The 24140-nt window shown below is 38.7% G+C and overlaps 19 non-coding genes across 19 annotated transcripts; all 19 read left to right on the top strand.

Moving 5' to 3' along the window:
• The first annotated feature begins 1545 nt into the window (after positions 1–1545).
• On the top strand, positions 1546–1617 carry trnac-gca (transfer RNA cysteine (anticodon GCA)). The gene has a single exon. It is a non-coding gene; the product is annotated as a tRNA-Cys (tRNA).
• Positions 1618–2775: 1158 nt separating this feature from the next.
• On the top strand, positions 2776–2847 carry trnac-gca (transfer RNA cysteine (anticodon GCA)). Its single transcript has one exon. It is a non-coding gene; the product is annotated as a tRNA-Cys (tRNA).
• Positions 2848–3225: 378 nt separating this feature from the next.
• Positions 3226–3297, top strand: trnac-gca (transfer RNA cysteine (anticodon GCA)). Its single transcript has one exon. It is a non-coding gene; the product is annotated as a tRNA-Cys (tRNA).
• A 1608-nt stretch (positions 3298–4905) lies between these two features.
• Positions 4906–4977, top strand: trnac-gca (transfer RNA cysteine (anticodon GCA)). The gene has a single exon. It is a non-coding gene; the product is annotated as a tRNA-Cys (tRNA).
• A 1608-nt stretch (positions 4978–6585) lies between these two features.
• Positions 6586–6657, top strand: trnac-gca (transfer RNA cysteine (anticodon GCA)). Its single transcript has one exon. It is a non-coding gene; the product is annotated as a tRNA-Cys (tRNA).
• A 378-nt stretch (positions 6658–7035) lies between these two features.
• On the top strand, positions 7036–7107 carry trnac-gca (transfer RNA cysteine (anticodon GCA)). The gene has a single exon. It is a non-coding gene; the product is annotated as a tRNA-Cys (tRNA).
• A 378-nt stretch (positions 7108–7485) lies between these two features.
• On the top strand, positions 7486–7557 carry trnac-gca (transfer RNA cysteine (anticodon GCA)). The gene has a single exon. It is a non-coding gene; the product is annotated as a tRNA-Cys (tRNA).
• A 708-nt stretch (positions 7558–8265) lies between these two features.
• On the top strand, positions 8266–8337 carry trnas-gcu (transfer RNA serine (anticodon GCU)). The gene has a single exon. It is a non-coding gene; the product is annotated as a tRNA-Ser (tRNA).
• Positions 8338–10275: 1938 nt separating this feature from the next.
• Positions 10276–10347, top strand: trnac-gca (transfer RNA cysteine (anticodon GCA)). The gene has a single exon. It is a non-coding gene; the product is annotated as a tRNA-Cys (tRNA).
• A 1938-nt stretch (positions 10348–12285) lies between these two features.
• On the top strand, positions 12286–12357 carry trnac-gca (transfer RNA cysteine (anticodon GCA)). The gene has a single exon. It is a non-coding gene; the product is annotated as a tRNA-Cys (tRNA).
• Positions 12358–12735: 378 nt separating this feature from the next.
• On the top strand, positions 12736–12807 carry trnac-gca (transfer RNA cysteine (anticodon GCA)). Its single transcript has one exon. It is a non-coding gene; the product is annotated as a tRNA-Cys (tRNA).
• Positions 12808–14413: 1606 nt separating this feature from the next.
• trnac-gca (transfer RNA cysteine (anticodon GCA)) lies at positions 14414–14485 on the top strand. Its single transcript has one exon. It is a non-coding gene; the product is annotated as a tRNA-Cys (tRNA).
• A 2057-nt stretch (positions 14486–16542) lies between these two features.
• Positions 16543–16614, top strand: trnac-gca (transfer RNA cysteine (anticodon GCA)). The gene has a single exon. It is a non-coding gene; the product is annotated as a tRNA-Cys (tRNA).
• Positions 16615–16992: 378 nt separating this feature from the next.
• Positions 16993–17064, top strand: trnac-gca (transfer RNA cysteine (anticodon GCA)). The gene has a single exon. It is a non-coding gene; the product is annotated as a tRNA-Cys (tRNA).
• Positions 17065–19120: 2056 nt separating this feature from the next.
• trnac-gca (transfer RNA cysteine (anticodon GCA)) lies at positions 19121–19192 on the top strand. Its single transcript has one exon. It is a non-coding gene; the product is annotated as a tRNA-Cys (tRNA).
• An 827-nt stretch (positions 19193–20019) lies between these two features.
• Positions 20020–20091, top strand: trnac-gca (transfer RNA cysteine (anticodon GCA)). Its single transcript has one exon. It is a non-coding gene; the product is annotated as a tRNA-Cys (tRNA).
• Positions 20092–22479: 2388 nt separating this feature from the next.
• Positions 22480–22551, top strand: trnac-gca (transfer RNA cysteine (anticodon GCA)). Its single transcript has one exon. It is a non-coding gene; the product is annotated as a tRNA-Cys (tRNA).
• A 378-nt stretch (positions 22552–22929) lies between these two features.
• trnac-gca (transfer RNA cysteine (anticodon GCA)) lies at positions 22930–23001 on the top strand. The gene has a single exon. It is a non-coding gene; the product is annotated as a tRNA-Cys (tRNA).
• Positions 23002–23828: 827 nt separating this feature from the next.
• On the top strand, positions 23829–23900 carry trnac-gca (transfer RNA cysteine (anticodon GCA)). The gene has a single exon. It is a non-coding gene; the product is annotated as a tRNA-Cys (tRNA).
• The last annotated feature ends 240 nt before the right edge of the window (positions 23901–24140 follow it).

Genomic DNA, 24140 nt, shown 5'->3' with positions numbered 1-24140 from the left:
AAATGCATGACACATATTGTTGTCAAGTTTGAAACTTTGAAATTTGAACAGCCAATGGCAAACTTTCAAGTCAAATACACCAAGCATGTTGTTGTGTGGGTGGCAGGTTTCTTTAATTTGCTGGGGTGGTAAAGCTGAGTGGTAGAGCATTTTACTGCTAAAGAAAAAGTCTCCCTTTCAATTATGTGTGTTCCCTGAGAAATATATATATTGATAGTTTTGATACTTTCAGAATTGAATTCACCATCACAAATTGTAAAGCCAACTAGATGTTTCCGAGTGTTGTTTGGGTTTCCTGCAAAGCTGTGCAACTGTCGGGGTATAGCTCAGTGGTAGAGCATTTGACTGCAGATCAAGAGGTCCCCAGTTCAAATCTGGGTGCCCCCTGTGGGGTATAAAAATGGATACTTTTGCTTTCAGATTGGAAGAGACATTACAATTTTTTAAGTCAAATGCATGACACATATTGTTGTCTGAGCTTTCTGACATTTTTTACAGGCTGGTTGGAACAGCTCAGTGATAAAGTCTTTATCTGCAGATCAAGAGGTCCCCAATTCAAATGTGAGTTCCCCCTGAACAAAACATTTAAGGCCAGGTTTAAGAGTTTCAGATTTCTACACAATGTCATAAAATCTCAAGGCAAGTACATGAAGCCTACATATTTTGTTGAGGTGTGTGGTCAGTCTGCCTCTTTTTACTGTTATAGAGGTTTGACTCACTGATGAATTGCCCAGTGAAATACATATTTAAAGCAAGGTTTGAACTTTCCAATCAACTACATGAAGCTTAAGGCCAATGAAGGCCAAGTTTGAAACTTTGAAATTTGAACAGCCAATGGCAAACTTTCAAGTCAAATACACCAAGCATGTTGTTGTGTGGGTGACAGGTTTCTTTAATTTGCTGGGGTGGTAAAGCTGAGTGGTAGAGCATTTTACTGCTAAAGAAAAAGTCTCCCTTTCAATTATGTGTGTTCCCTGAGAAATATATATATTGATAGTTTTGATACTTTCAGAATTGAATTCACCATCACAAATTGTAAAGCCAACTAGATGTTTCCGAGTGTTGTATGGGTTTCCTGCAAAGCTGTGCAACTGTGGGGGTATAGCTCAGTGGTAGAGCATTTGACTGCAGATCAAGAGGTAACCAGTTCAAATCTGGGTGCACCATGTGGGGTATAAAAATGGATACTTTTGCTTTCAGATTGGAAGAGACATTACAATTTTTTAAGTCAAATGCATGACACATATTGTTGTCAAGTTTGAAACTTTGAAATTTGAACAGCCAATGGCAAACTTTCAAGTCAAATACACCAAGCATGTTGTTGTGTGGGTGTCAGGTTTCTTTAATTTGCTGGGGTGGTAAGGCTGAGTGGTAGAGCATTTTACTGCTAAAGAAAAAGTCTCCCTTTCAATTATGTGTGTTCCATGAGAAATATATATATTGATAGTTTTGATACTTTCAGAATTGAATTCACCATCACAAATTGTAAAGCCAACTAGATGTTTCCGAGTGTTGTTTGGGTTTCCTGCAAAGCTGTGCAACTGTGGGGGTATAGCTCAGTGGTAGAGCATTTGACTGCAGATCAAGAGGTCCCCAGTTCAAATCTGGGTGCCCCCTGTGGGGTATAAAAATGGATACTTTTGCTTTCAGATTGGAAGAGACATTACAATTTTTTAAGTCAAATGCATGACACATATTGTTGTCAAGTTTGAAACTTTGAAATTTGAACAGCCAATGGCAAACTTTCAAGTCAAATACACCAAGCATGTTGTTGTGTGGGTGGCAGGTTTCTTTAATTTGCTGGGGTGGTAAAGCTGAGTGGTAGAGCATTTTACTGCTAAAGAAAAAGTCTCCCTTTCAATTATGTGTGTTCCCTGAGAAATATATATATTGATAGTTTTGATACTTTCAGAATTGAATTCACCATCACAAATTGTAAAGCCAACTAGATGTTTCCGAGTGTTGTTTGGGTTTCCTGCAAAGCTGTGCAACTGTCGGGGTATAGCTCAGTGGTAGAGCATTTGACTGCAGATCAAGAGGTCCCCAGTTCAAATCTGGGTGCCCCCTGTGGGGTATAAAAATGGATACTTTTGCTTTCAGATTGGAAGAGACATTACAATTTTTTAAGTCAAATGCATGACACATATTGTTGTCTGAGCTTTCTGACATTTTTTACAGGCTGGTTGGAACAGCTCAGTGATAAAGTCTTTATCTGCAGATCAAGAGGTCCCCAATTCAAATGTGAGTACCCCCTGAACAAAACATTTAAGGCCAGGTTTAAGAGTTTCAGATTTCTACACAATGTCATAAAATCTCAAGGCAAGTACATGAAGCCTACATATTTTGTTGAGGTGTGTGGTCAGTCTGCCTCTTTTTACTGTTATAGAGGTTTGACTCACTGATGAATTGCCCAGTGAAATACATATTTAAAGTAAGGTTTGAACTTTCCAATCAACTACATGAAGCTTAAGGCCAATGAAGGCCAAGTTTGAAACTTTGAAATTTGAACAGACAATGGCAAACTTTCAAGTCAAATACACCAAGCATGTTGTTGTGTGGGTGGCAGGTTTCTTTAATTTGCTGGGGTGGTAAAGCTGAGTGGTAGAGCATTTTACTGCTAAAGAAAAAGTCTCCCTTTCAATTATGTGTGTTCCCTGAGAAATATATATATTGATAGTTTTGATACTTTCAGAATTGAATTCACCATCACAAATTGTAAAGCCAACTAGATGTTTCCGAGTGTTGTTTGGGTTTCCTGCAAAGCTGTGCAACTGTGGGGGTATAGCTCAGTGGTAGAGCATTTGACTGCAGATCAAGAGGTCCCCAGTTCAAATCTGGGTGCCCCCTGTGGGGTATAAAAATGGATACTTTTGCTTTCAAATTGGAAGAGACATTACAATTTTTTAAGTCAAATGCATGACACATATTGTTGTCAAGTTTGAAACTTTGAAATTTGAACAGCCAATGGCAAACTTTCAAGTCAAATACACCAAGCATGTTGTTGTGTGGGTGTCAGGTTTCTTTAATTTGCTGGGGTGGTAAGGCTGAGTGGTAGAGCATTTTACTGCTAAAGAAAAAGTCTCCCTTTCAATTATGTGTGTTCCATGAGAAATATATATATTGATAGTTTTGATACTTTCAGAATTGAATTCACCATCACAAATTGTAAAGCCAACTAGATGTTTCCGAGTGTTGTTTGGGTTTCCTGCAAAGCTGTGCAACTGTGGGGGTATAGCTCAGTGGTAGAGCATTTGACTGCAGATCAAGAGGTCCCCAGTTCAAATCTGGGTGCCCCCTGTGGGGTATAAAAATGGATACTTTTGCTTTCAGATTGGAAGAGACATTACAATTTTTTAAGTCAAATGCATGACACATATTGTTGTCAAGTTTGAAACTTTGAAATTTGAACAGCCAATGGCAAACTTTCAAGTCAAATACACCAAGCATGTTGTTGTGTGGGTGGCAGGTTTCTTTAATTTGCTGGGGTGGTAAAGCTGAGTGGTAGAGCATTTTACTGCTAAAGAAAAAGTCTCCCTTTCAATTATGTGTGTTCCCTGAGAAATATATATATTGATAGTTTTGATACTTTCAGAATTGAATTCACCATCACAAATTGTAAAGCCAACTAGATGTTTCCGAGTGTTGTTTGGGTTTCCTGCAAAGCTGTGCAACTGTCGGGGTATAGCTCAGTGGTAGAGCATTTGACTGCAGATCAAGAGGTCCCCAGTTCAAATCTGGGTGCCCCCTGTGGGGTATAAAAATGGATACTTTTGCTTTCAGATTGGAAGAGACATTACAATTTTTTAAGTCAAATGCATGACACATATTGTTGTCTGAGCTTTCTGACATTTTTTACAGGCTGGTTGGAACAGCTCAGTGATAAAGTCTTTATCTGCAGATCAAGAGGTCCCCAATTCAAATGTGAGTTCCCCCTGAACAAAACATTTAAGGCCAGGTTTAAGAGTTTCAGATTTCTACACAATGTCATAAAATCTCAAGGCAAGTACATGAAGCCTACATATTTTGTTGAGGTGTGTGGTCAGTCTGCCTCTTTTTACTGTTATAGAGGTTTGACTCACTGATGAATTGCCCAGTGAAATACATATTTAAAGCAAGGTTTGAACTTTCCAATCAACTACATGAAGCTTAAGGCCAATGAAGGCCAAGTTTGAAACTTTGAAATTTGAACAGCCAATGGCAAACTTTCAAGTCAAATACACCAAGCATGTTGTTGTGTGGGTGACAGGTTTCTTTAATTTGCTGGGGTGGTAAAGCTGAGTGGTAGAGCATTTTACTGCTAAAGAAAAAGTCTCCCTTTCAATTATGTGTGTTCCCTGAGAAATATATATATTGATAGTTTTGATACTTTCAGAATTGAATTCACCATCACAAATTGTAAAGCCAACTAGATGTTTCCGAGTGTTGTTTGGGTTTCCTGCAAAGCTGTGCAACTGTGGGGGTATAGCTCAGTGGTAGAGCATTTGACTGCAGATCAAGAGGTAACCAGTTCAAATCTGGGTGCACCATGTGGGGTATAAAAATGGATACTTTTGCTTTCAGATTGGAAGAGACATTACAATTTTTTAAGTCAAATGCATGACACATATTGTTGTCAAGTTTGAAACTTTGAAATTTGAACAGCCAATGGCAAACTTTCAAGTCAAATACACCAAGCATGTTGTTGTGTGGGTGTCAGGTTTCTTTAATTTGCTGGGGTGGTAAGGCTGAGTGGTAGAGCATTTTACTGCTAAAGAAAAAGTCTCCCTTTCAATTATGTGTGTTCCATGAGAAATATATATATTGATAGTTTTGATACTTTCAGAATTGAATTCACCATCACAAATTGTAAAGCCAACTAGATGTTTCCGAGTGTTGTTTGGGTTTCCTGCAAAGCTGTGCAACTGTGGGGGTATAGCTCAGTGGTAGAGCATTTGACTGCAGATCAAGAGGTCCCCAGTTCAAATCTGGGTGCCCCCTGTGGGGTATAAAAATGGATACTTTTGCTTTCAGATTGGAAGAGACATTACAATTTTTTAAGTCAAATGCATGACACATATTGTTGTCAAGTTTGAAACTTTGAAATTTGAACAGCCAATGGCAAACTTTCAAGTCAAATACACCAAGCATGTTGTTGTGTGGGTGGCAGGTTTCTTTAATTTGCTGGGGTGGTAAAGCTGAGTGGTAGAGCATTTTACTGCTAAAGAAAAAGTCTCCCTTTCAATTATGTGTGTTCCCTGAGAAATATATATATTGATAGTTTTGATACTTTCAGAATTGAATTCACCATCACAAATTGTAAAGCCAACTAGATGTTTCCGAGTGTTGTTTGGGTTTCCTGCAAAGCTGTGCAACTGTCGGGGTATAGCTCAGTGGTAGAGCATTTGACTGCAGATCAAGAGGTCCCCAGTTCAAATCTGGGTGCCCCCTGTGGGGTATAAAAATGGATACTTTTGCTTTCAGATTGGAAGAGACATTACAATTTTTTAAGTCAAATGCATGACACATATTGTTGTCTGAGCTTTCTGACATTTTTTACAGGCTGGTTGGAACAGCTCAGTGATAAAGTCTTTATCTGCAGATCAAGAGGTCCCCAATTCAAATGTGAGTTCCCCCTGAACAAAACATTTAAGCCCAGGTTTAAGAGTTTCAGATTTCTACACAATGTCATAAAATCTCAAGGCAAGTACATGAAGCCTACATATTTTGTTGAGGTGTGTGGTCAGTCTGCCTCTTTTTACTGTTATAGAGGTTTGACTCACTGATGAATTGCCCAGTGAAATACATATTTAAAGCAAGGTTTGAACTTTCCAATCAACTACATGAAGCTTAAGGCCAATGAAGGCCAAGTTTGAAACTTTGAAATTTGAACAGCCAATGGCAAACTTTCAAGTCAAATACACCAAGCATGTTGTTGTGTGGGTGACAGGTTTCTTTAATTTGCTGGGGTGGTAAAGCTGAGTGGTAGAGCATTTTACTGCTAAAGAAAAAGTCTCCCTTTCAATTATGTGTGTTCCCTGAGAAATATATATATTGATAGTTTTGATACTTTCAGAATTGAATTCACCATCACAAATTGTAAAGCCAACTAGATGTTTCTGAGTGTTGTTTGGGTTTCCTGCAAAGCTGTGCAACTGTGGGGGTATAGCTCAGTGGTAGAGCATTTGACTGCAGATCAAGAGGTAACCAGTTCAAATCTGGGTGCACCATGTGGGGTATAAAAATGGATACTTTTGCTTTCAGATTGGAAGAGACATTACAATTTTTTAAGTCAAATGCATGACACATATTGTTGTCAAGTTTGAAACTTTGAAATTTGAACAGCCAATGGCAAACTTTCAAGTCAAATACACCAAGCATGTTGTTGTGTGGGTGGCAGGTTTCTTTAATTTGCTGGGGTGGTAAAGCTGAGTGGTAGAGCATTTTACTGCTAAAGAAAAAGTCTCGCTTTCAATTATGTGTGTTCCCTGAGAAATATATATATTGATAGTTTTGATACTTTCAGAATTGAATTCACCATCACAAATTGTAAAGCCAACTAGATGTTTCCGAGTGTTGTTTGGGTTACCTGCAAAGCTGTGCAACGGTGGGGGTATAGCTCAGTGGTAGAGCATTTGACTGCAGATCAAGAGGTCCCCAGTTCAAATCTGGGTGCCCCCTGTGGGGTATAAAAATGGATACTTTTGCTTTCAGATTGGAAGAGACATTACAATTTTTTAAGTCAAATGCATGACACATATTGTTGTCAAGTTTGAAACTTTGAAATTTGAACAGCCAATGGCAAACTTTCAAGTGAAATACACCAAGCATGTTGTTGTGTGGGTGGCAGGTTTCTTTAATTTGCTGGGGTGGTAAAGCTGAGTGGTAGAGCATTTTACTGCTAAAGAAAAAGTCTCCCTTTCAATTATGTGTGTTCCCTGAGAAATATATATATTGATAGTTTTGATACTTTCAGAATTGAATTCACCATCACAAATTGTAAAGCCAACTAGATGTTTTCGAGTGTTGTTTGGGTTTCCTGCAAAGCTGTGCTATGGTGGGGGTATAGCTCAGTGGTAGAGCATTTGACTGCAGATCAAGAGGTCCCCAGTTCAAATCTGGGTGCCCCCTGTGTGGTATGAAAATGGATACTTTTGCTTTCAGATTGGAAGAGACATTACAATTTTTTAAGTCAAATGCATGACACATATTGTTGTCAAGTTTGAAACTTTGAAATTTGAACAGCCAATTGCAAACTTTCAAGTCAAATACACCAAGCATGTTGTTGTGTGGGTGGCAGGTTTCTTTAATTTGCTGGGGTGGTAAAGCTGAGTGGTAGAGCATTTTACTGCTAAAGAAAAAGTCTCCCTTTCAATTATGTGTGTTCCCTGAGAAATATATATATTGATAGTTTTGATACTTTCAGAATTGAATTCACCATCACAAATTGTAAAGCCAACTAGATGTTTCCGAGTGTTGTTTGGGTTTCCTGCAAAGCTGTGCAACTGTGGGGGTATAGCTCAGTGGTAGAGCATTTGACTGCAGATCAAGAGGTCCCCAGTTCAAATCTGGGTGCCCCCTGTGGGGTATAAAAATGGATACTTTTGCTTTCAGATTGGAAGAGACATTACAATTTTTTAAGTCAAATGCATGACACATATTGTTGTCTGAGCTTTCTGACATTTTTTACAGGCTGGTTGGAACAGCTCAGTGATAAAGTCTTTATCTGCAGATCAAGAGGTCCCCAATTCAAATGTGAGTTCCCCCTGAACAAGACATTTAAGGCCAGGTTTAAGAGTTTCAGATTTCTACACAATGTCATAAAATCTCAAGGCAAGTACATGAAGCCTACATATTTTGTTGAGGTGTGTGGTCAGTCTGCCTCTTTTTACTGTTATAGAGGTTTAACTCACTGATGAATTGCCCAGTGAAATACATATTTAAAGTAAGGTTTGAACTTTCCAATCAACTACATGAAGCTTAAGGCCAATGAAGGCCAAGTTTGAAACTTTGAAATTTGAACAGACAATGGCAAACTTTCAAGTCAAATACACCAAGCATGTTGTTGTGTGGGTGGCAGGTTTCTTTAATTTGCTGGGGTGGTAAAGCTGAGTGGTAGAGCATTTTACTGCTAAAGAAAAAGTCTCCCTTTCAATTATGTGTGTTCCCTGAGAAATATATATATTGATAGTTTTGATACTTTCAGAATTGAATTCACCATCACAAATTGTAAAGCCAACTAGATGTTTCCGAGTGTTGTTTGGGTTTCCTGCAAAGCTGTGCAACTGTGGGGGTATAGCTCAGTGGTAGAGCATTTGACTGCTGATCAAGAGGTCCCCAGTTCAAATCTGGGTGCCCCCTGTGGGGTATAAAAATTGATACTTTTGCTTTCAGATTGGAAGAGACATTACAATTTTTTAAGTCAAATGCATGACACATATTGTTGTCAAGTTTGAAACTTTGAAATTTGAACAGCCAATGGCAAACTTTCAAGTCAAATACACAAAGCATGTTGTTGTGTGGGTGGCAGGTTTCTTTAATTTGCTGGGGTGGTAAAGCTGAGTGGTAGAGCATTTTACTGCTAAAGAAAAAGTCTCCCTTTCAATTATGTGTGTTCCCTGAGAAATATATATATTGATAGTTTTGATACTTTCAGAATTGAATTCACCATCACAAATTGTAAAGCCAACTAGATGTTTCCGAGTGCTGTTTGGGTTTCCTGCAAAGCTGTGCACCTGTTGGGGTCTAGCTCAGTGGTAGAGCATTTGACTGCAGATCAAGAGGTCCCCAGTTCAAATCTGGGTGCCCCCTGTGGGGTATTAAAATGGATACTTTTGCTTTCAGATTGGAAGAGACATTACAATTTTTTAAGTCAAATGCATGACACATATTGTTGTCTGAGCTTTCTGACATTTTTTACAGGCTGGTTGGAACAGCTCAGTGATAAAGTCTTTATCTGCAGATCAAGAGGTCCCCAATTCAAATGTGAGTTCCCACTGAACAAAACATTTAAGGCCAGGTTAAAGAGTTTCAGATTTCTACACAATGTCATAAAATCTCAAGGCAAGTACATGAAGCCTACATATTTTGTTGAGGTGTGTGGTCAGTCTGCCTCTTTATACTGTTATAGAGGTTTAACTCACTGATGAATTGCCCAGTGAAATACATATTTAAAGTAAGGTTTGAACTTTCCAATCAACTACATCAAGCTTAAGGCCAATGAAGGCCAAGTTTGAAACTTTGAAATTTGAACAGCCAATGGCAAACTTTCAAGTCAAATACACCAAGCATGTTGTTGTGTGGGTGGCAGGTTTCTTTAATTTGCTGGGGTGGTAAAGCTGAGTGGTAGAGCATTTTACTGCTAAAGAAAAAGTCTCCCTTTCAATTATGTGTGTTCCCTGAGAAATATATATATTGATACTTTTGATACTTTCAGAATTGAATTCACCATCACAAATTGTAAAGCCAACTAGATGTTTCCGAGTGCTGTTTGGGTTTCCTGCAAAGCTGTGCAACTGTCGGGGTATAGCTCAGTGGTAGAGCATTTGACTGCAGATCAAGAAGTCCCCAGTTCAAATCTGGGTGCCCCCTGTGGGGTATAAAAATGGATACTTTTGCTTTCAGATTGGAAGAGACATTACAATTTTTTAAGTCAAATGCATGACACATATTGTTGTCTGAGCTTTCTGACATTTTTTACAGGCTGGTTGGAACAGCTCAGTGATAAAGTCTTTATCTGCAGATCAAGAGGTCCCCAATTCAAATGTGAGTTCCCCCTGAACAAAACATTTAAGGCCAGGTTTAAGAGTTTCAGATTTCTACACAATGTCATAAAATCTCAAGGCAAGTACATGAAGCCTACATATTTTGTTGAGGTGTGTGGTCAGTCTGCCTCTTTTTACTGTTATAGAAGTTTAACTCACTGATGAATTGCCCAGTGAAATACATATTTAAAGTAAGGTTTGAACTTTCCAATCAACTACATGAAGCTTAAGGCCAATGAAGGCCAAGTTTGAAACTTTGAAATTTGAACAGCCAATGGCAAACTTTCAAGTCAAATACACCAAGCATGTTGTTGTGTGGGTGGCAGGTTTCTTTAATTTGCTGGGGTGGTAAAGCTGAGTGCTAGAGCATTTTACTGCTAAAGAAAAAGTCTCCCTTTCAATTATGTGTGTTCCCTGAGAAATATATATATTGATAGTTTTGATACTTTCATAATTGAATTCACCATCACAAATTGTAAAGCCAACTAGATGTTTCCGAGTGTTGTTTGGGTTTCCTGCAAAGCTGTGCAACTGTGGGGGTATAGCTCAGTGGTAGAGTATTTGACTGCAGATCAAGAGGTCCCCAGTTCAACTCTGGGTGCCCCCTGTGGGGTATAAAAATGGATACTTTTGCTTTCAGATTGGAAGAGACATTACAATTTTTTAAGTCAAATGCATGACACATATTGTTGTCAAGTTTGAAACTTTGAAATTTGAACAGCCAATGGCAAACTTTCAAGTCAAATACACCAAGCATGTTGTTGTGTGGGGGGCAGGTTTCTTTAATTTGCTGGGGTGGTAAAGCTGAGTGGTAGAGCATTTTACTGCTAAAGAAAAAGTCTCCCTTTCAATTATGTGTGTTCCCTGAGAAATATATATATTGATAGTTTTGATACTTTCAGAATTGAATTCACCTTCACAAATTGTAAAGCCAACTAGATGTTTCCGAGAGTTGTTTGGGTTTCCTGCAAAGCTGTGAAACTGTCGGGGTATAGCTCAGTGGTAGAGCATTTGACTGCAGATCAAGAGGTCCCCAGTTCAAATCTGGGTGCCCCCTGTGGGGTATAAAAATGGATACTTTTGCTTTCAGATTGGAAGAGACATTACAATTTTTTAAGTCAAATGCATGACACATATTGTTGTCTGAGCTTTCTGACATTTTTTACAGGCTGGTTGGAACAGCTCAGTGATAAAGTCTTTATCTGCAGATCAAGAGGTCCCCAATTCAAATGTGAGTTCCCCCTGAACAAAACATTTAAGGCCAGGTTTAAGAGTTTCAGATTTCTACACAATGTCATAAAATCTCAAGGCAAGTACATGAAGCCTACATATTTTGTTGAGGTGTGTGGTCAGTCTGCCTCTTTTTACTGTTATAGAAGTTTAACTCACTGATGAATTGCCCAGTGAAATACATATTTAAAGTAAGGTTTGAACTTTCCAATCAACTACATGAAGCTTAAGGCCAATGAAGGCCAAGTTTGAAACTTTGAAATTTGAACAGACAATGGCAAACTTTCAAGTCAAATACACCAAGCATGTTGTTGTGTGGGTGGCAGGTTTCTTTAATTTGCTGGGGTGGTAAAGCTGAGTGGTAGAGCATTTTACTGCTAAAGAAAAAGTCTCCCTTTCAATTATGTGTGTTCCCTGAGAAATATATATATTGATAGTTTTGATACTTTCAGAATTGAATTCACCATCACAAATTGTAAAGCCAACTAGATGTTTCCGAGTGTTGTTTGGGTTTCCTGCAAAGCTGTGCAACTGTCGGGGTATAGCTCAGTGGTAGAGCATTTGACTGCAGATCAAGAGGTCCCCAGTTCAAATCTGGGTGCCCCCTGTGGGGTATAAAAATGGATACTTTTGCTTTCAGATTGGAAGAGACATTACAATTTTTTAAGTCAAATGCATGACACATATTGTTGTCTGAGCTTTCTGACATTTTTTACAGGCTGGTTGGAACAGCTCAGTGATAAAGTCTTTATCTGCAGATCAAGAGGTCCCCAATTCAAATGTGAGTTCCCCCTGAACAAAACATTTAAGGCCAGGTTTAAGAGTTTCAGATTTCTACACAATGTCATAAAATCTCAAGGCAAGTACATGAAGCCTACATATTTTGTTGAGGTGTGTGGTCAGTCTGCCTCTTTTTACTGTTATAGAAGTTTAACTCACTGATGAATTGCCCAGTGAAATACATATTTAAAGTAAGGTTTGAACTTTCCAATCAACTACATTAAGCTTAAGGCCAATGAAGGCCAAGTTTGAAACTTTGAAATTTGAACAGCCAATGGCAAACTTTCAAGTCAAATACACCAAGCATGTTGTTGTGTGGGTGGCAGGTTTCTTTAATTTGCTGGGGTGGTAAAGCTGAGTGGTAGAGCATTTTACTGCTAAAGAAAAAGTCTCCCTTTCAATTATGTGTGTTCCCTGATAAATATATATATTGATAGTTTTGATACTTTCAGAATTGAATTCACCATCACAAATTGTAAAGCCAACTAGATGTTTCCGAGTGTTGTTTGGGTTTCCTGCAAAGCTGTGCAACTGTAGGGGTATAGCTCAGTGGTAGAGCATTTGACTGCAGATCAAGAGGTCCCCAGTTCAAATCTGGGTGCCCCCTGTGTGGTATGAAAATGGATACTTTTGCTTTCAGATTGGAAGAGACATTACAATTTTTTAAGTCAAATGCATGACACATATTGTTGTCAAGTTTGAAACTTTGAAATTTGAACAGCCAATGGCAAACTTTCAAGTCAAATACACAAAGCATGTTGTTGTGTGGGTGGCAGGTTTCTTTAATTTGCTGGGGTGGTAAAGCTGAGTGGTAGAGCATTTTACTGCTAAAGAAAAAGTCTCCCTTTCAATTATGTGTGTTCCCTGAGAAATATATATATTGATAGTTTTGATACTTTCAGAATTGAATTCACCATCACAAATTGTAAAGCCAACTAGATGTTTCCGAGTGTTGTTTGGGTTTCCTGCAAAGCTGTGCAACTGTGGGGGTATAGCTCAGTGGTAGAGCATTTGACTGCAGATCAAGAGGTCCCCAGTTCAAATCTGGGTGCCCCCTGTGTGGTAAAAAATGGATACTTTTGCTTTCAGATTAGAAGAGACATTACAATTTTTTAAGTCAAATGCATGACACATATTGTTGTCAAGTTTGAAACTTTGAAATTTGAACAGCCAATGGCAAACTTTCAAGTCAAATACACCAAGCATGTTGTTGTGTGGGTGGCAGGTTTCTTTAATTTGCTGGGGTGGTAAAGCTGAGTGGTAGAGCATTTTACTGCTAAAGAAAAAGTCTCCCTTTCAATTATGTGTGTTCCCTGAGAAATATATATATTGATAGTTTTGATGCTTTCAGAATTGAATTCACCGTCACAAATTGTAAAGCCAACTAGATGTTTCCGAGTGTTGTTCGGGTTACCTGCAAAGCTGTGCAACTGTGGGGGTCTAGCTCGGTGGTAGAGCATTTGACTGCAGATCAAGAGGTCCCCAGTTCAAATCTGGGTGCCCCCTGTGTGGTAAAAAATGGATACTTTTGCTTTCAGATTAGAAGAGACATTACAATTTTTTAAGTCAAATGCATGACACATATTGTTGTCAAGTTTGAAACTTTGAAATTTGAACAGCCAATGGCAAACTTTCAAGTCAAATACACCAAGCATGTTGTTGTGTGGGTGGCAGGTTTCTTTAATTTGCTGGGGTGGTAAAGCTGAGTGGTAGAGCATTTTACTGCTAAAGAAAAAGTCTCCCTTTCAATTATGTGTGTTCCCTGAGAAATATATATATTGATAGTTTTGATGCTTTCAGAATTGAATTCACCGTCACAAATTGTAAAGCCAACTAGATGTTTCCGAGTGTTGTTCGGGTTACCTGCAAAGCTGTGCAACTGTGGGGGTCTAGCTCAGTGGTAGAGCATTTAACTGCAGATCAAGAGGTCCCCAGTTCAAATCTGGGTGCCCCCTGTGGGGTATAAAAATGGATACTTTTGCTTTCAGATTGGAAGAGACATTACAATTTTTTAAGTCAAATGCATGACACATATTGTTGTCTGAGCTTTCTGACATTTTTTACAGGCTGGTTGGAACAGCTCAGTGATAAAGTCTTTATCTGCAGATCAAGAGGTCCCCAATTCAAATGTGAGTTCCCTCTGAACAAAACATTTAAGGCCAGGTTTAAGAGTTTCAGATTTCTACACAATGTCATAAAATCTCAAGGCAAGTACATGAAGCCTACATATTTTGTTGAGGTGTGTGGTCAGTCTGCCTCTTTTTACTGTTATAGAGGTTTAACTCACTGATGAATTGCCCAGTGAAATACATATTTAAAGTAAGGTTTGAACTTTCCAATCAACTACATGAAGCTTAAGGCCAATGAAGGCCAAGTTTGAAACTTTGAAATTTGAACAGCCAATGGCAAACTTTCAAGTCAAATACACCAAGCATGTTGTTGTGTGGGTGGCAGGTTTCTTTAATTTGCTGGGGTGGTAAAGCTGAGTGGTAGAGCATTTTACTGCTAAAGAAAAAGTCTCCCTTTCAATTATGTGTGTTCCCTGAGAAATATATATATTGATAGTTTTGATACTTTCAGAATTGAATTCACCATCACAAATTGTAAAGCCAACTAGATGTTTCCGAGTGTTGTTTGGGTTTCCTGCAAAGCTGTGCAACTGTGGGGGTATAGCTCAGTGGTAGAGCATTTGACTGCAGATCAAGAGGTCCCCAGTTCAAATCTGGGTGCCCCCTGTGGGGTATAAAAATGGATACTTTTGCTTTCAGATTGGAAGAGACATTACAATTTTTTAAGTCAAATGCATGACACATATTGTTGTCAAGTTTGAAACTTTGAAATTTGAACAGCCAATGGCAAACTTTCAAGTCAAATACACAAAGCATGTTGTTGTGTGGGTGGCAGGTTTCTTTAATTTGCTGGGGTGGTAAAGCTGAGTGGTAGAGCATTTTACTGCTAAAGAAAAAGTCTCCCTTTCAATTATGTGTGTTCCCTGAGAAATATATATATTGATAGTTTTGATGCTTTCAGAATTGAATTCACCGTCACAAATTGTAAAGCCAACTAGATGTTTCCGAGTGTTGTTCGGGTTACCTGCAAAGCTGTGCAACTGTGGGGGTCTAGCTCGGTGGTAGAGCATTTGACTGCAGATCAAGAGGTCCCCAGTTCAAATCTGGGTGCCCCCTGTGTGGTAAAAAATGGATACTTTTGCTTTCAGATTAGAAGAGACATTACAATTTTTTAAGTCAAATGCATGACACATATTGTTGTCAAGTTTGAAACTTTGAAATTTGAACAGCCAATGGCAAACTTTCAAGTCAAATACACCAAGCATGTTGTTGTGTGGGTGGCAGGTTTCTTTAATTTGCTGGGGTGGTAAAGCTGAGTGGTAGAGCATTTTACTGCTAAAGAAAAAGTCTCCCTTTCAATTATGTGTGTTCCCTGAGAAATATATATATTGATAGTTTTGATGCTTTCAGAATTGAATTCACCGTCACAAATTGTAAAGCCAACTAGATGTTTCCGAGTGTTGTTCGGGTTACCTGCAAAGCTGTGCAACTGTGGGGGTCTAGCTCAGTGGTAGAGCATTTGACTGCAGATCAAGAGGTCCCCAGTTCAAATCTGGGTGCCCCCTGTGGGGTATAAAAATGGATACTTTTGCTTTCAGATTGGAAGAGACATTACAATTTTTTAAGTCAAATGCATGACACATATTGTTGTCTGAGCTTTCTGACATTTTTTACAGGCTGGTTGGAACAGCTCAGTGATAAAGTCTTTATCTGCAGATCAAGAGGTCCCCAATTCAAATGTGAGTTCCCTCTGAACAAAACATTTAAGGCCAGGTTTAAGAGTTTCAGATTTCTACACAATGTCATAAAATCTCAAGGCAAGTACATGAAGCCTACATATTTTGTTGAGGTGTGTGGTCAGTCTGCCTCTTTTTACTGTTATAGAGGTTTAACTCACTGATGAATTGCCCAGTGAAATACATATTTAAAGTAAGGTTTGAACTTTCCAATCAACTACATGAAGCTTAAGGCCAATGAAGGCCAAGTTTGAAACTTTGAAATTTGAACAGCCAATGGCAAACTTTCAAGTCAAATACACCAAGCATGTTGTTGTGTGGGTGGCAGGTTTCTTTAATTTGCTGGGGTGGTAAAGCTGAGTGGTAGAGCATTTTACTGCTAAAGAAAAAGTCTCCCTTTCAATTATGTGTGTTCCCTGAGAAATATATATATTGATAGTTTTGATACTTTCAGAATTGAATTCACCATCACAAATTGTAAAGCCAACTAGATGTTTCCGAGTGTTGTTTGGGTTTCCTGCAAAGCTGTGCAACTGTGGTGGTATAGCTCAGTGGTAGAGCATTTGACTGCAGATCAAGAGGTCCTCAGTTCAAATCTGGGTGCCCCCTGTGGGGTATAACAATGGATACTTTTGCTTTCAGATTGGAAGAGACATTACAATTTTTTAAGTCAAATGCATGACACATATTGTTGTCAAGTTTGAAACTTTGAAATTTGAACAGCCAATGGCAAACTTTCAAGTCAAATACACAAAGCATGTTGTTGTGTGGGTGGCAGGTTTCTTTAATTTGCTGGGGTGGTAAAGCTGAGTGGTAGAGCATTTTACTGCTAAAGAAAAAGTCTCCCTTTCAATTATGTGTGTTCCCTGAGAAATATATATATTGATAGTTTTGATACTTTCAGAATTGAATTCACCATCACAAATTGTAAAGCCAACTAGATGTTTCCGAGTGTTGTTTGGGTTTCCTGCAAAGCTGTGCAACTGTGGGGGAATAGCTCAGTGGTAGAGCATTTGACTGCAGATCAAGAGGTCCCCAGTTCAAATCTGGGTGCCCCCTGTGGGGTATAAAAATGGATACTTTTGCTTTCAGATTGGAAGAGACATTACAATTTTTTAAGTCAAATGCATGACACATATTGTTGTCAAGTTTGAAACTTTGAAATTTGAACAGCCAATGGCAAACTTTCAAGTCAAATACACAAAGCATGTTGTTGTGTGGGTGGCAGGTTTCTTTAATTTGCTGGGGTGGTAAAGCTGAGTGGTAGAGCATTTTACTGCTAAAGAAAAAGTCTCCCTTTCAATTATGTGTGTTCCCTGAGAAATATATATATTGATAGTTTTGATACTTTCAGAATTGAATTCACCATCACAAATTGTAAAGCCAACTAGATGTTTCCGAGTGTTGTTTGGGTTTCCTGCAAAGCTGTGCAACTGTGGGGGTATAGCTCAGTGGTAGAGCATTTGACTGCAGATCAAGAGGTCCCCAGTTCAAATCTGGGTGCCCCCTGTGTGGTAAAAAATGGATACTTTTGCTTTCAGATTAGAAGAGACATTACAATTTTTTAAGTCAAATGCATGACACATATTGTTGTCAAGTTTGAAACTTTGAAATTTGAACAGCCAATGGCAAACTTTCAAGTCAAATACACCAAGCATGTTGTTGTGTGGGTGGCAGGTTTCTTTAATTTGCTGGGGTGGTAAAGCTGAGTGGTAGAGCATTTTACTGCTAAAGAAAAAGTCTCCCTTTCAATTATGTGTGTTCCCTGAGAAATATATATATTGATAGTTTTGATGCTTTCAGAATTGAATTCACCGTCACAAATTGTAAAGCCAACTAGATGTTTCCGAGTGTTGTTCGGGTTACCTGCAAAGCTGTGCAACTGTGGGGGTATAGCTCAGTGGTAGAGCATTTGACTGCAGATCAAGAGGTCCCCAGTTCAAATCAGGGTGCCCCCTGTGGGGTATAAAAATGGATACTTTTGCTTTCAGATTGGAAGAGACATTACAATTTTTTAAGTCAAATGCATGACACATATTGTTGTCAAGTTTGAAACTTTGAAATTTGAACAGCCAATGGCAAACTTTCAAGTCAAATACACAAAGCATGTTGTTGTGTGGGTGGCAGGTTTCTTAAATTTGCTGGGGTGGTAAAGCTGAGTGGTAGAGCATTTTACTGCTAAAGAAAAAGTCTCCCTTTCAATTATGTGTGTTCCCTGAGAAATATATATATTGATAGTTTTGATACTTTCAGAATTGAATTCACCATCACAAATTGTAAAGCCAACTAGATGTTTCCGAGTGTTGTTTGGGTTTCCTGCAAAGCTGTGCAACTGTGGGGGTATAGCTCAGTGGTAGAGCATTTGACTGCAGATCAAGAGGTCCCCAGTTCAAATATGGGTGCCCCCTGTGTGGTAAAAAATGGATACTTTTACTTTCAGATTAGAAGAGACATTACAATTTTTTAAGTCAAATGCATGACACATATTGTTGTCAAGTTTGAAACTTTGAAATTTGAACAGCCAATGGCAAACTTTCAAGTCAAATACACCAAGCATGTTGTTGTGTGGGTGGCAGGTTTCTTTAATTTGCTGGGGTGGTAAAGCTGAGTGGTAGAGCATTTTACTGCTAAAGAAAAAGTCTCCCTTTCAATTATGTGTGTTCCCTGAGAAATATATATATTGATAGTTTTGATACTTTCAGAATTGAATTCACCATCACAAATTGTAAAGCCAACTAGATGTTTCCGAGTGTTGTTTGGGTTTCCTGCAAAACTGTGCAGCTGTGGGGGTATAGCACAGTGGTAGAGCGTTTGACTGCAGATCAAGAGGTCCCCAGTTCAAATCTGGGTGCCCCCTGTGGGGTATAAAAATGCATACTTTTGCTTTCAGATTGGAAGAGACATTACAATTTTTTAAGTCAAATGCATGACACATATTGTTGTCTGAGCTTTCTGACATTTTTTACAGGCTGGTTGGAACAGCTCAGTGATAAAGTCTTTATCTGCAGATCAAGAGGTCCCCAATTCAAATGTGAGTTCCCCCTGAACAAAACATTTAAGGCCAGGTTTAAGAGTTTCAGATTTCTACACAATGTCATAAAATCTCAAGGCAAGTACATGAAGCCTACATATTTTGTTGAGGTGTGTGGTCAGTCTGCCTCTTTTTACTGTTATAGAGGTTTAACTCACTGATGAATTGCCCAGTGAAATACATATTTAAAGTAAGGTTTGAACTTTCCAATCAACTACATGAAGCTTAAGGCCAATGAAGGCCAAGTTTGAAACTTTGAAATTTGAACAGCCAATGGCAAACTTTCAAGTCAAATACACCAAGCATGTTGTTGTGTGGGTGGCAGGTTTCTTTAATTTGCTGGGGTGGTAAAGCTGAGTGGTAGAGCATTTTACTGCTAAAGAAAAAGTCTCCCTTTCAATTATGTGTGTTCCCTGAGAAATATATATATTGATAGTTTTGATACTTTCAGAATTGAATTCACCATCACAAATTGTAAAGCCAACTAGATGTTTCCGAGTGTTGTTTGGGTTTCCTGCAAAGCTGTGCAACTGTGGGGGTATAGCTCAGTGGTAGAGCATTTGACTGCAGATCAAGAGGTCCCCAGTTCAAATCTGGGTGCCCCCTGTGTGGTAAAAAATGGATACTTTTGCTTTCAGATTGGAAGAGACATTACAATTTTTTAAGTCAAATGCATGACACATATTGTTGTCAAGTTTGAAACTTTGAAATTTGAACAGCCAATGGCAAACTTTCAAGTCAAATACACCAAGCATGTTCTTGTGTGGGTGGCAGGTTTCTTTAATTTGCTGGGGTGGTAAAGCTGAGTGGTAGAGCATTTTACTGCTAAAGAAAAAGTCTCCCTTTCAATTATGTGTGTTCCCTGAGAAATATATATATTGATAGTTTTGATGCTTTCAGAATTGAATTCACCGTCACAAATTGTAAAGCCAACTAGATGTTTCCGAGTGTTGTTCGGGTTACCTGCAAAGCTGTGCAACTGTGGGGGTGTAGCTCAGTGGTAGAGCATTTGACTGCAGATCAAGAGGTCTTCAGTTCAAATCTGGGTGCCCCCTGTGGGGTATAAAAATGGATACTTTTGCTTTCAGATTGGAAGAGACATTACAATTTTTTAAGTCAAATGCATGACACATATTGTTGTCAAGTTTGAAACTTTGAAATTTGAACAGCCAATGGCAAACTTTCAAGTCAAATACACCAAGCATGTTGTTGTGTGGGTGGCAGGTTTCTTTAATTTGCTGGGGTGGTAAAGCTGAGTGGTAGAGCATTTTACTGCTAAAGAAAAAGTCTCCCTTTCAATTATGTGTGTTCCCTGAGAAATATATATATTGATAGTTTTGATACTTTCAGAATTGAATTCACCATCACAAATTGTAAAGCCAACAAGATGTTTTCGAGTGTTGTTTGGGTTTCCTGCAAAGCTGTGCAACGGTGGGGGTATAGCTCAGTGGTAGAGCATTTGACTGCAGATCAAGAGGTCCTCAGTTCAAATCTGGGTGCCCCCTGTGTGGTATAAAAATGGATACTTTTGCTTTCAGATTGGAAGAGACATTACAATTTTTTAAGTCAAATGCATGACACATATTGTTGTTAAGTTTGAAACTTTGAAATTTGAACAGCCAATGGCAAACTTTCAAGTCAAATACACCAAGCATGTTGTTGTGTGGGTGGCAGGTTTCTTTAATTTGCTGGGGTGGTAAAGCTGAGTGGTAGAGCATTTTACTGCTAAAGAAAAAGTCTCCCTTTCAATTATGTGTGTTCCCTGAGAAATATATATATTGATAGTTTTGATACTTTCAGAATTGAATTCACCATCACAAATTGTAAAGCCAACTAGATGTTTCCGAGTGTTGTTTGGGTTTCCTGCAAAGCTGTGCAACTGTGGGGGTCTAGCTCAGTGGTAGAGCATTTGACTGCAGATCAAGAGGTCCCCAGTTCAAATCTGGGTGCCCCCTGTGGGGTATAAAAATGGATACTTTTGCTTTCAGATTGGAAGAGACATTACAATTTTTTAAGTCAAATGCATGACACATATTGTTGTCTGAGCTTTCTGACATTTTTTACAGGCTGGTTGGAACAGCTCAGTGATAAAGTCTTTATCTGCAGATCAAGAGGTCCCCAATTCAAATGTGAGTTCCCCCTGCACAAAACATTTAAGGCCAGGTTTAAGAGTTTCAGATTTCTACACAATGTCATAAAATCTCAAGGCAAGTACATGAAGCCTACATATTTTGTTGAGGTGTGTGGTCAGTCTGCCTCTTTTTACTGTTATAGAGGTTTGACTCACTGATGAATTGCCCAGTGAAATACATATTTAAAGCAAGGTTTGAACTTTCCAATCAACTACAGGAAGCTTAAGGCCAATGAAGGCCAAGTTTGAAACTTTGAAATTTGAACAGCCAATGGCAAACTTTCAAGTCAAATACACCAAGCATGTTGTTGTGTGGGTGGCAGGTTTCTTTAATTTGCTGGGGTGGTAAAGCTGAGTGGTAGAGCATTTTACTGCTAAAGAAAAAGTCTCCCTTTCAATTATGTGTGTTCCCTGAGAAATATATATATTGATAGTTTTGATACTTTCAGAATTGAATTCACCATCACAAATTGTAAAGCCAACTAGATGTTTCCGAGTGTTGTTTGGGTTTCCTGCAAAGCTGTGCAACTGTGGGGGTATAGCTCAGTGGTAGAGCATTTGACTGCAGATCAAGAGGTAACCAGTTCAAATCTGGGTGCCCCATGTGGGGTATAAAAATGGATACTTTTGCTTTCAGATTGGAAGAGACATTACAATTTTTTAAGTCAAATGCATGACACATATTGTTGTCAAGTTTGAAACTTTGAAATTTGAACAGCCAATGGCAAACTTTCAAGTCAAATACACCAAGCATGTTGTTGTGTGGGTGTCAGGTTTCTTTAATTTGCTGGGGTGGTAAAGCTGAGTGGTAGAGCATTTTACTGCTAAAGAAAAAGTCCCCCTTTCAATTATGTGTGTTCCCTGAGAAATATATATATTGATAGTTTTGATACTTTCAGAATTGAATTCACCGTCACAAATTGTAAAGCCAACTAGATGTTTCCGAGTGTTGTTCGGGTTACCTGCAAAGCTGTTCAACTGTGGGGGTCTAGCTCAGTGGTAGAGCATTTGACTGCAGATCAAGAGGTCCCCAGTTCAAATCTGGGTGCCCCCTGTGGGGTATAAAAATGGATACTTTTGCTTTCAGATTGGAAGAGACATTACAATTTTTTAAGTCAAATGCATGACACATATTGTTGTCTGAGCTTTCTGACATTTTTTACAGGCTGGTTGGAACAGCTCAGTGATAAAGTCTTTATCTGCAGATCAAGAGGTCCCCAATTCAAATGTGAGTTCCCCCTGAACAAAACATTTAAGGCCAGGTTTAAGAGTTTCAGATTTCTACACAATGTCATAAAATCTCAAGGCAAGTACATGAAGCCTACATATTTTGTTGAGGTGTGTGGTCAGTCTGCCTCTTTTTACTGTTATAGAGGTTTAACTCACTGATGAATTGCCCAGTGAAATACATATTTAAAGTAAGGTTTGAACTTTCCAATCAACTACATGAAGCTTAAGGCCAATGAAGGCCAAGTTTGAAACTTTGAAATTTGAACAGACAATGGCAAACTTTCAAGTCAAATACACCAAGCATGTTGTTGTGTGGGTGGCAGGTTTCTTTAATTTGCTGGGGTGGTAAAGCTGAGTGGTAGAGCATTTTACTGCTAAAGAAAAAGTCTCCCTTTCAATTATGTGTGTTCCCTGAGAAATATATATATTGATAGTTTTGATACTTTCAGAATTGAATTCACCATCACAAATTGTAAAGCCAACTAGATGTTTCCGAGTGTTGTTTGGGTTTCCTGCAAAGCTGTGCAACTGTGGGGGTATAGCTCAGTGGTAGAGCATTTGACTGCAGATCAAGAGGTCCCCAGTTCAAATCTGGGTGCCCCCTGTGGGGTATAAAAATGGATACTTTTGCTTTCAGATTGGAAGAGACATTACAATTTTTTAAGTCAAATGCATGACACATATTGTTGTCAAGTTTGAAACTTTGAAATTTGAACAGCCAATGGCAAACTTTCAAGTCAAATACACCAAGCATGTTGTTGTGTGGGTGGCAGGTTTCTTTAATTTGCTGGGGTGGTAAAGCTGAGTGGTAGAGCATTTTACTGCTAAAGAAAAAGTCTCCCTTTCAATTATGTGTGTTCCCTGAGAAATATATATATTGATAGTTTTGATACTTTCAGAATTGAATTCACCATCACAAATTGTAAAGCCAACTAGATGTTTCCGAGTGTTGTTTGGGTTTCCTGCAAAGCTGTGCAACTGTGGGGGTATAGCTCAGTGGTAGAGCATTTGACTGCAGATCAAGAGGTCCCCAGTTCAAATCTGGGTGCCCCCTGTGTGGTAAAAAATGGATACTTTTGCTTTCAGATTAGAAGAGACATTACAATTTTTTAAGTCAAATGCATGACACATATTGTTGTCAAGTTTGAAACTTTGAAATTTGAACAGCCAATGGCAAACTTTCAAGTCAAATACACCAAGCATGTTGTTGTGTGGGTGGCAGGTTTCTTTAATTTGCTGGGGTGGTAAAGCTGAGTGGTAGAGCATTTTACTGCTAAAGAAAAAGTCTCCCTTTCAATTATGTGTGTTCCCTGAGAAATATATATATTGATAGTTTTGATGCTTTCAGAATTGAATTCACCGTCACAAATTGTAAAGCCAACTAGATGTTTCCGAGTGTTGTTCGGGTTACCTGCAAAGCTGTGCAACTGTGGGGGTCTAGCTCAGTGGTAGAGCATTTGACTGCAGATCAAGAGGTCCCCAGTTCAAATCTGGGTGCCCCCTGTGGGGTATAAAAATGGATACTTTTGCTTTCAGATTGGAAGAGACATTACAATTTTTTAAGTCAAATGCATGACACATATTGTTGTCAAGTTTGAAACTTTGAAATTTGAACAGCCAATGGCAAACTTTCAAGTCAAATACACCAAGCATGTTGTTGTGTGGGTGGCAGGTTTCTTTAATTTGCTGGGGTGGTAAAGCTGAGTGCTAGAGCATTTTACTGCTAAAGAAAAAGTCTCCCTTTCAATTATGTGTGTTCCCTGAGAAATATATATATTGATAGTTTTGATACTTTCAGAATTGAATTCACCATCACAAATTGTAAAGCCAACTAGATGTTTTCGAGTGTTGTTTGGGTTTCCTGCAAAGCTGTGCAACGGTGGGGGTATAGCTCAGTGGTAGAGCATTTGACTGCAGATCAAGAGGTCCCCAGTTCAAATCTGGGTGCCCCCTGTGTGGTATAAAAATGGATACTTTTGCTTTCAGATTGGAAGAGACATTACAATTTTTTAAGTCAAATGCATGACACATATTGTTGTCAAGTTTGAAACTTTGAAATTTGAACAGCCAATGGCAAACTTTCAAGTCAAATACACCAAGCATGTTGTTGTGTGGGTGGCAGGTTTCTTTAATTTGCTGGGGTGGTAAAGCTGAGTGGTAGAGCATTTTACTGCTAAAGAAAAAGTCTCCCTT

This window comes from Salminus brasiliensis, chromosome 3 (genome assembly GCF_030463535.1).
Source record: "Salminus brasiliensis chromosome 3, fSalBra1.hap2, whole genome shotgun sequence".
Taxonomy (NCBI): domain Eukaryota; kingdom Metazoa; phylum Chordata; class Actinopteri; order Characiformes; family Bryconidae; genus Salminus; species Salminus brasiliensis.
The sequence above is the reverse complement of the archived record's forward strand: the minus strand, read 5'-3'. Positions and strand labels throughout refer to the sequence as shown.